Here is a 10,410-nt window from a genome sequence, read left to right on the forward strand (position 1 = left end):
ATGTTGTATGTTAGTGTGTTGTGAATGTTGTTTGTTAGTGTGTTGTGAATGTTGTATGTTAGTGTGTTGTGAATGTTGTTTGTTATGTTAGTGTGTTGTGAATGTTGTATGTTAGTGTGTTGTGAATGTTGTTTGTTAGTGTGTTGTGAATGTTGTTTGTTAGTGTGTTGTGAATGTTGTATGTTGTTAGTGTGTTGTGAATGTTGTATGTTAGTGTGTTGTGAATGTTGTATGTTAGTGTGTTGTGAATGTTGTATGTTAGTGTGTTGTGAATGTTGTATGTTAGTGTGTTGTGAATGTTGTTTGTTAGTGTGTTGTGAATGTTGTATGTTAGTGTGTTGTGAATGTTGTATGTTAGTGTGTTGTGAATGTTGTTTGTTAGTGTGTTGTGAATGTTGTATGTTAGTGTGTTGTGAATGTTGTATGTTAGTGTGTTGTGAATGTTGTTTGTTAGTGTGTTGTGAATGTTGTTTGTTAGTGTGTTGTGAATGTTGTATGTTAGTGTGTTGTGAATGTTGTATGTTAGTGTGTTGTGAATGTTGTTTGTTAGTGTGTTGTGAATGTTGTTTGTTAGTGTGTTGTGAATGTTGTATGTTAGTGTGTTGTGAATGTTGTTTGTTAGTGTGTTGTGAATGTTGTATGTTAGTGTGTTGTGAATGTGTATGTTAGTGTGTTGTGAATGTTGTTTGTTAGTGTGTTGTGAATGTTGTTTGTTAGTGTGTTGTGAATGTTGTAGTGTGTGTGTGTGAATGTTGTATGTTAGTGTGTTGTGAATGTTGTTTGTTAGTGTGTTGTGAATGTTGTATGTTAGTGTGTTGTGAATGTTGTGTTAGTGTGTTGTGAATGTTGTTTGTTAGTGTGTTGTGAATGTTGTATGTTAGTGTGTTGTGAATGTTGTATGTTAGTGTGTTGTGAATGTTGTTTGTTAGTGTGTTGTGAATGTTGTATGTTAGTGTGTTGTGAATGTTGTATGTTAGTGTGTTGTGAATGTTGTTTGTTAGTGTGTTGTGAATGTTGTTTGTTAGTGTGTTGTGAATGTTGTTTGTTAGTGTGTTGTGAATGTTGTTTGTTAGTGTGTTGTGAATGTTGTTTGTTAGTGTGTTGTGAATGTTGTATGTTAGTGTGTTGTGAATGTTGTTTGTTAGTGTGTTGTGAATGTTAGTGTGTTGTGAATGTTGTAGTTAGTGTGTTGTGAATGTTGTTTGTTAGTGTGTTGTGAATGTTGTTTGTTAGTGTGTTGTGAATGTTGTTTGTTAGTGTGTTGTGAATGTTGTATGTTAGTGTGTTGTGAATGTTGTTTGTTAGTGTGTTGTGAATGTTGTATGTTAGTGTGTTGTGAATGTTGTATGTTAGTGTGTTGTGAATGTTGTTTGTTAGTGTGTTGTGAATGTTGTTTGTTAGTGTGTTGTGAATGTTGTTTGTTAGTGTGTTGTGAATGTTGTTTGTTAGTGTGTTGTGAATGTTGTATGTTAGTGTGTTGTGAATGTTGTTTGTTAGTGTGTTGTGAATGTTGTATGTTAGTGTGTTGTGAATGTTGTTTGTTAGTGTGTTGTGAATGTTGTTTGTTAGTGTGTTGTGAATGTTGTTTGTTAGTGTGTTGTGAATGTTGTTTGTTAGTGTGTTGTGAATGTTGTATGTTAGTGTGTTGTGAATGTTGTTTGTTAGTGTGTTGTGAATGTTGTTTGTTAGTGTGTTGTGAATGTTGTTTGTTAGTGTGTTGTGAATGTTGTATGTTAGTGTGTTGTGAATGTTGTTTGTTAGTGTGTTGTGAATGTTGTATGTTAGTGTGTTGTGAATGTTGTTTGTTAGTGTGTTGTGAATGTTGTATGTTAGTGTGTTGTGAATGTTGTTTGTTAGTGTGTTGTGAATGTTGTATGTGTGTGTTGTGAATGTTGTTTGTTAGTGTGTTGTGAATGTTGTTGTTAGTGTGTTGTTGTATGTTGTTAGTGTGTTATGAATGTTGTTTGTTAGTGTGTTGTGAATGTTGTATGTTGTTAGTGTGTTGTGAATGTTGTATGTTGTTAGTGTGTTGTGAATGTTGTATGTTGTTAGTGTGTTGTGAATGTTGTTTGTTAGTGTGTTATGAATGTTGTATGTTGTTAGTGTGTTGTGAATGTTGTATGTTGTTAGTGTGTTGTGAATGTTGTATGTTGTTAGTGTGTTGTGAATGTTGTATGTTGTTAGTGTGTTGTGAATGTTGTATGTTGTTAGTGTGTTGTGAATGTTGTATGTTGTTAGTGTGTTGTGAATGTTGTATGTTGTTAGTGTGTTGTGAATGTTGTATGTTGTTAGTGTGTTGTGAATGTTGTATGTTAGTGTGTTGTGAATGTTGTATGTTAGTGTGTTGTGAATGTTGTTTGTTAGTGTGTTATGAATGTTGTATGTTGTTAGTGTGTTGTGAATGTTGTATGTTGTTAGTGTGTTGTGAATGTTGTATGTTAGTGTGTTGTGAATGTTGTATGTTAGTGTGTTGTGAATGTTGTATGTTAGTGTGTTGTGAATGTTGTATGTTAGTGTGTTGTGAATGTTGTATGTTAGAGTGTTGTGAGTGTTGTTTGTTAGTGTGTTATGAATGTTGTTTGTTAGTGTGTTGTGAATGTTGTTTGTTAGTGTGTTGTGAATGTTGTTTGTTAGTGTGTTGTGAATGTTGTATGTTAGTGTGTTGTGAATGTTGTTTGTTAGTGTGTTGTGAATGTTGTATGTTGTTAGTGTGTTATGAATGTTGTATGTTGTTAGTGTGTTGTGAATGTTGTATGTTAGTGTGTTGTGAATGTTGTTTGTTAGTGTGTTATGAATGTTGTTTGTTAGTGTGTTGTGAATGTTGTTTGTTAGAGTGTTATGAATGTTGTATGTTGTTAGTGTGTTATGAATGTTGTATGTTGTTAGTGTGTTGTGAGTGTTGTATGTTGTTAGTGAGTTGTGAATGTTGTTTGTTAGTGTGTTATGAATGTTGTATGTTGTTAGTGTGTTATGAATGTTGTATGTTGTTAGTGTGTTGTGAATGTTTTATGTTGTTAGTGTGTTGTGAATGTTGTTTGTTAGTGTGTTGTGAATGTTGTATGTTGTTAGTGTGTTGTGAATGTTCTTTGTTAGTGTGTTGTGAATGTTGTGTGTTGTTAGTGTGTTGTGAATGTTGTATGTTGTTAATGTGTTGTGAATGTTGTATGTTGTTAATGTGTTGTGAATGTTGTATGTTGTTAATGTGGTGTACGAGTGGTATTAGTGTGGTGTAATATGACTGTAGTATTAGAGCAGTGTAATGTGGGTATTTTGTAGTGTGTTGTGAATGTTGTATGATAGGGGAATGATGTGAGTGTGATACAGGCGTCGTGTAATGTGTTTGTGGTGTGGTCTGGTGAGGGTCTTGTGTGAGAGCTGTGTTAGTGTGATGTCAATGTGGAGTGGGTGCAGTAATGGTATGGTATGGGCATGGTGTGGTCATGGTATGGGCATGGTGTGGGCATGGTGTGGGCATGGTGTGGGCATGGTGTGCTCACCGTGTGGGCATGGTATGGGCATGGCTAGATATTATGGGATATGATACGGGCGCTGTCTGGGTGTAGAGAATCTCAGAAATAACGAGCAAGTAAGGATGTGCAGTAAATTTAATTTTATTAAGCAGAGAATTTCTGGGAAACGATCATGATCCAGACACTAACACAATCACAACAGACGGAAGAACACAAGCAACAAAAAAACATTCAGGAAATAGCAAAAATCCATAAATATTTATACATATAAGTAAAACTAATACCAAAACGGACATCTAGAGTTGATTCTTTACTGTACTGATGCTTACACACCGATAATGAAAAGGAAATGAGCGAAATATTGAAAGACCTGCAAGAATCAATGTTCAACAGTCCCATGAACAGAGTGGGAGATCGAGATAGCATTTTAAGTATCCTTTTCACCCTGGAGATTATATCTGGAATAAATCCATTAGAATTAGACAATTAGAGAGAAAACCTGCACACACACACACACACACACACACACACACACACACACAGAGTAGCCAGGAAGTGGAATAGTGTGGGAAGCGATGTAGTGGAGGCAGGATCCATACATAGCTTTAAGCAGAGGTACGATAAAGCTCATGGTTCAGGGAGAGTGACTTAGTAGCGACCAGTGAAGAGGCGGGGCCAGGAGCTTGGACTCGACCCCTGCAACCTCAACTAGGTGAGTACACACACACACACACACACACCTGCAGAAGGACTCCAGCCACGACACCCCCAAGGCAACTGAACAATCCAAACCAACCATCACACACCGATCCCTCTGTTTCCAGCCCCCGCACCACAGTTACAGTATTAGAACAGAAGTTGAAGGTTTGGTACACAAATGCATATGGATTAACGAATAAACATGAGGAATGGCAAGAAAGAATCAACGAGAAGTCCCCAGACATCATAGCAGTTACAGAAACAAAACTCATGGAGACAACAACAGATGCAATCTTCCCACAAGGATACCAGATCATGAGGAAAGATAGAAGGGGCAGGGGGGGAGGTGGGGTTGCTCTGCTCGTAAAAAACAGATGGAAATTCGAGAAAATGGAAGGAATAGATGAGACGGGAGAAAGAGACTACATAGCAGGTACACTTTAGTCTGGGGAACACAAAGTGGTCATTGCAGTGATGTATAATCCATCACAGAACTGCAGGAGGCCAAGAGAGGAATATGAAGAGAGCAACAGAGCAATGGTGGACACACTTGCTGAGGTGGCAAGAAGAGCTCACTCCAGCAGAGCAAAGTTGCTGGTTATGGGGGATTTCAACCACAGGGAGATTGACTGGGAAAACCTGGAGCCACATGGGGGTCCCGAAACATGGAGAACCAGGATGTTGGACGTGGTGCTTGAAAACCTCATGCACCAACATGTTAAGGACACTACCAGAGTGAGAAGGGAGGATGAACCAGCAAGATTGGACCTTGTGTTCACCCTGGGCAGCTCAGACATTGAGGACATCAAGTATGAGAGTCCCCTAGGAGCTAGCGACCACGTGGTTCTGTGCTTTGAATACATAGTAGAGCTGCAAGTGGAGAGAATAACAGGAGTAGAATGGGAAAAGCCTGACTATAAAAGAGGGGACTACATAGGGTTGAAGAACTTCCTGCGGGAGGTCCAGTGGGGCAGAGAACTGGCAGGAAAGCCAGTAAATGAAATGATGGAATATGTAGCAACAAAATGCAAGGAGGCAGTGGAAAGGTTCATTCCCAAGGGCAACAGTAACAACAGGAAGACCAGAACAAGCCCCTGGTTTACCCGACGGTGTAAGGAGGCAAAAACAAAGTGCAATAGAGAATGGAAAAAGTACAGAAGGCAGAGAACACACGAAAATAGGGAGATCAGTCGCAGAGCCAGGAATGAGTACGCACAGGTAAGGAGGGAGGCCCAGCGACAGTATGAAAATGACATAGGATCGAGAATCAAGACTGACCCAAAACTGCTGTATAGCCACATCAGGAGGAAGACAACAGTCAAAGACCAGGTGATCAGATTAAGGACAGAAGGTGGAGAACTCACAAGAAATGATCAGGAGGTATGTGAGGAGCTGAACAGGAGATTTAAGGAAGTTTTTACAGTAGAGACAGGAAGGGCTGTGGGAAGACAGCACAGAAGGGAACATCAAGAGGGAATATACCAACAAGTGTTGGATGACATACGAACAACTGAGGAGGAGGTGAAGAAGCTCTTAAGTGACCTTGACACCTCAAAGGCGATGGGACTGGACAACATCTCCCCATGGGTCCTTAGAGAAGGAGCAGAGATGCTGTGTGTGCCTCTAACCACAATCTTCAACACATCCCTTGAAACTGGGCAACTACTTGAGAAATGGAAGACAGCTAATGTAGTCCCCATATTTAAGAAAGGAAACAGAAACGAGGCACTAAACTACAGACCTGTGTCTCTGACATGTATTGTGTGCAAAGTCATGGAGAAGATTATCAGGAGGAGAGTGATCGAACACCTGGAAAGGAACAAGATTATAAATGAAAACCAGCATGGGTTCATGGAAGGCAAATTTTGTATCACAAACCTCCTGGAGTTTTATGACAAGGTAACAGAAGTAAGACACGAGAGAGAGGGTTGGGTAGATTGCGTTTTCCTAGACTGCAGGAAGGCCTTTCACACAGTTCCCCATAAGAGATTAGTGCAGAAGCTGGAGGATCAGGCACACGTAAAAGGAAGGGCACTGCAATGGATAAGGGAATACCTGACAGGGAGGCAGCAACGAGTCATGGTACGTGAAGAGGTATCACAGTGGGCGCCTGTTACGAGCGGGGTCCCACAGGGGTCAGTTCTAGGACCAGTGCTATTTTTGATATATGTGAACGACATGATGGAAGGAATAGACTCTGAAGTGTCCCTGTTCGCAGATGACGTGAAGTTGACGAGAAGAATTAAATCGGACGAGGATGAGGCAGGACTGCAAAGAGACCTGGAGAGGCTGGATATGTGGTCCAGTAACTGGCTTCTCGAATTCAATCCAGCCAAATGCAAAGTCATGAAGATTGGGGAGGGGCAAAGAAGACCGCAGACAGAGTATAGGCTAGGTGGACAAAGACTACAGACCTCACTCAGGGAGAAAGACCTTGGGGTGACCATAACACCGAGCACATCACCGGAGGCACACATCAACCAAATAACCGCTGCAGCATACGGGCGCCTGGCAAACCTGAGAACAGCGTTCCGATACCTTAATAAGGAATCGTTCAAGACACTGTACACTGTGTATGTTAGGCCCATACTGGAGTATGCAGCACCAGTCTGGAACCCACACCTGGTCAAGCACGTCAAGAAGTTAGAGAAAGTACAAAGGTTTGCAACAAGGCTAGTCCCAGAGCTCAAGGGAATGTCGTACGAGGAAAGGTTAAGAGAAATCGGACTGACGACACTGGAGGACAGAAGGGTCAGGGGAGACATGATAACGACATACAAGATACTGCGGGGAATAGACAAGGTGGACAGAGATAGGATGTTCCAGAGAGGGGACACAGGGACAAGGGGTCACAACTGGAAGCTGAAGACTCAGACGAGTCACAGGGACGTTAGGAAGTATTTCTTCAGTCATAGAGTTGTCAGCAAGTGGAATAGCCTAGCAAGTGAAGTAGTGGAGGCAGGAACCATACATAGTTTTAAGAAGAGGTATGACAAAGCTCAGGAAGCAGAGAGAGAGAGGACCCAGTAGCGATCAATGAAGAGGCGGGGCCAGGAGCTGAGTCTCGACCCCTGCAACCACAATTAGGTGAGTACAATTAGGTGAGTAAACACACACACACACACACACACACACATACACACACACACAAATGCATAGTAGAGCTGCAAGTGGAGAGAATAACAGGAGTTGAATGGGAAAAACCTGACTATAAAAGTGGGGACTACATAGGGTTGAAGAACTTCCTGCGTGAGGTCCAGTGGGACAGAGAACTGGCAGGAAAGCCAGTAAATGAAATGATGGAATATGTAACAACAAAATGCAAGGAGGCAGTGGAAAGGATTATTCCCAAGAGCAACAGTAACAACGGGAAGACCAGAACGAGCCCCTGGTTTACCCGACGGTGTAAGGAGGCAAAAAACAAAGTGCAATAGAGAATGGAAAAAGTACAGAAGGCAGAGAACACACGAAAATAGGGAGATCAGTCGCAGAGCCAGGAATGAGTACGCACAGGTAAGGAGGGAGGCCCAGCGACAGTATGAAAATGACATAGCATCGAGAATCAAGACTGACCCGAAGCTGTTGTATAGCCACATCAGGAGGAAGACAACAGTCAAAGACCAGGTGATCAGATTAAGGACAGAAGGTGGAGAACTCACAAGAAATGATCTGGAGGTATGTGAGGAGCTGAACAGGAGATTTAAGGAAGTTTTTACAGTAGAGTCAGGAAGGGCTGTGGGAAGACAGCACAGAAGGGAACATCAAGAGGGAATATACCAACAAGTGTTGGATGACATACGAACAACTGAGGAGGAGGTGAAGAAGCTCTTAAGTGACCTTGACACCTCAAAGGCGATGGGACCGGACAACATCTCCCCATGGGTCCTTAGAGAAGGAGCAGAGATGCTGTGCATGCCTCTAACCACAATCTTCAACACATCCCTTGAAACTGGGCAACTACCTGAGAAATGGAAGACAGCTAATGTAGTCCCCATATTTAAGAAAGGAAACAGAAACGAGGCACTAAACTACAGACCTGTGTCTCTGACATGTATTGTGTGCAAAGTCATGGAGAAGATTATCAGGAGGAGAGTGGTCGAACACCTGGAAAGGAACAAGATTATAAATGAAAACCAGCATGGGTTCATGGAAGGCAAATTTTGTATCACAAACCTCCTGGAGTTTTATGACAAGGTAACAGAAGTAAGACACGAGAGAGAGAGGGTTGGGTAGATTGCGTTTTCCTAGACTGCAGGAAGGCCTTTGACACAGTTCCCCACAAGAGATTAGTGCAGAAGCTGGAGGATCAGGCGCATGTAAAAGGGAGGGCACTGCAATGGATAAGGGAATACCTGACAGGGAGGCAGCAACGAGTCATGGTACGTGAAGAGGTATCACAGTGGGCGCCTGTTACGAGCGGGGTCCCACAGGGGTCAGTTCTAGGACCAGTGCTATTTTTGATATATGTGAACGACATGATGGAAGGAATAGACTCTGAAGTGTCCCTGTTCGCAGATGACGTGAAGTTGATGAGAAGAATTAAATCGGACGAGGATGAGGCAGGACTGCAAAGAGACCTGGAGAGGCTGGACATGTGGTCCAGTAACTGGCTTCTCGAATTCAATCCAGTCAAATGCAAAGTCATGAAGATTGGGGAGGGGAAAAGAAGACCGCAGACAGAGTATAGGCTAGGTGGACAAAGACTACAGACCTCACTCAGGGAGAAAGACCTTGGGGTGACCATAACACCGAGCACATCACCAGAGGCACACATCAACCAAATAACTGCTGCAGCATACGGGCGCCTGGCAAACCTGAGAATAGCGTTCCGATACCTAATAAGGAATCGTTCAAGACACTGTACACTGTGTATGTTAGCCCCATACTGGAGTATGCAGCACCAGTCTGGAACCCACACCTGGTCAAGCACGTAAAGAAGTTAGAGAAAGTACAAAGGTTTGCAACAAGGCTAGTCCCAGAGCTCAAGGGAATGTCGTACGAGGAAAGGTTAAGGGAAATCGGACTGACGACACTGGAGGACAGAAGTGTCAGGGGAGACATGATAACGACATACAAGATACTGCGGGGAATAGACAAGGTGGACAGAGATAGGATGTTCCAGAGAGGGGACACAGGGACAAGGGGTCACAACTGGATGCTGAAGACTCAGACGAGTCACAGGGACGTTAGGAAATATTTCTTCAGTCATAGAGTTGTCAGCAAGTGGAATAGCCTAGCAAGTGAAGTAGTGGAGGCAGGAACCATACATAGGTTTAAGAAGAGGTATGACAAAGCTCAGGAAGCAGAGAGAGAGAGGACCCAGTAGCGATCAGTGAAGAGGCGGGGCCAGGAGCTGAGTCTCGACCCCTGCAACCACAATTAGGTGAGTACAATTAGGTGAGTGCACACACACACACACACACACACACACACACACACACACACACACACAGGAGCTGAGTCTCGACCACTGCAACCACAATTAGGTGAGTACACACACACACACACACACACACGCACACGCACACACACACACACACACACACACACACACACACACACACACACACACACAGCACCTTCAGCAACCTTCATCAGTCTACTCAAAGCACACTCAGTATAATTTACAGAGGACGTTAGATTATGGTAAAATAAAAAAAAAATAACTTAAAAAGTGCAGACATAGGTCGTCTACACACAGGACGAGGCCGCAGCGCCATAACAGAAGGAAAACAACCCGGTAGGTCGTCTACACACAGGACGAGGCCGCAGCGCCATAACAGAAGGAAAACAACCCGGTAGGTCGTCTACACACAGGACGAGGCCGCAGCGCCAGAACAGAAGGAAAGCAACCCGGCAGACTAATATCGCTAACCTAAGTCTCTGGGAGACGATGATGAGCCGACAACTCAACTTTTTTAAAGAAATGCATGACTTACGCAACACAAGTCATCGTTAATTACAACAGAAAGATCATGCCTGTCACAATTACTTGATCATTACGACAGAATTACAGAGGCTTTGAAAGACTCTCGAAACAGAGATTCGGTTAACATGGACTTTGTTAAATGTTTGAGAAATGCCATCATTAAGTGACAGCCCATAAAATATGGTCAATATGTGAATAGAAGAATAAGAAAGTTTATAACTAATTTTTCGGTAACCCAAAATAAAGTCCTGACAGGTAAACATTAGCTATAGACAGGTAAACAGCCACAGACATGTAAACATTAGCTACAGA

The sequence above is a fragment of the Cherax quadricarinatus genome, chromosome 73 (assembly GCF_038502225.1).
Source record: "Cherax quadricarinatus isolate ZL_2023a chromosome 73, ASM3850222v1, whole genome shotgun sequence".
In the NCBI taxonomy this organism is placed as follows: domain Eukaryota; kingdom Metazoa; phylum Arthropoda; class Malacostraca; order Decapoda; family Parastacidae; genus Cherax; species Cherax quadricarinatus.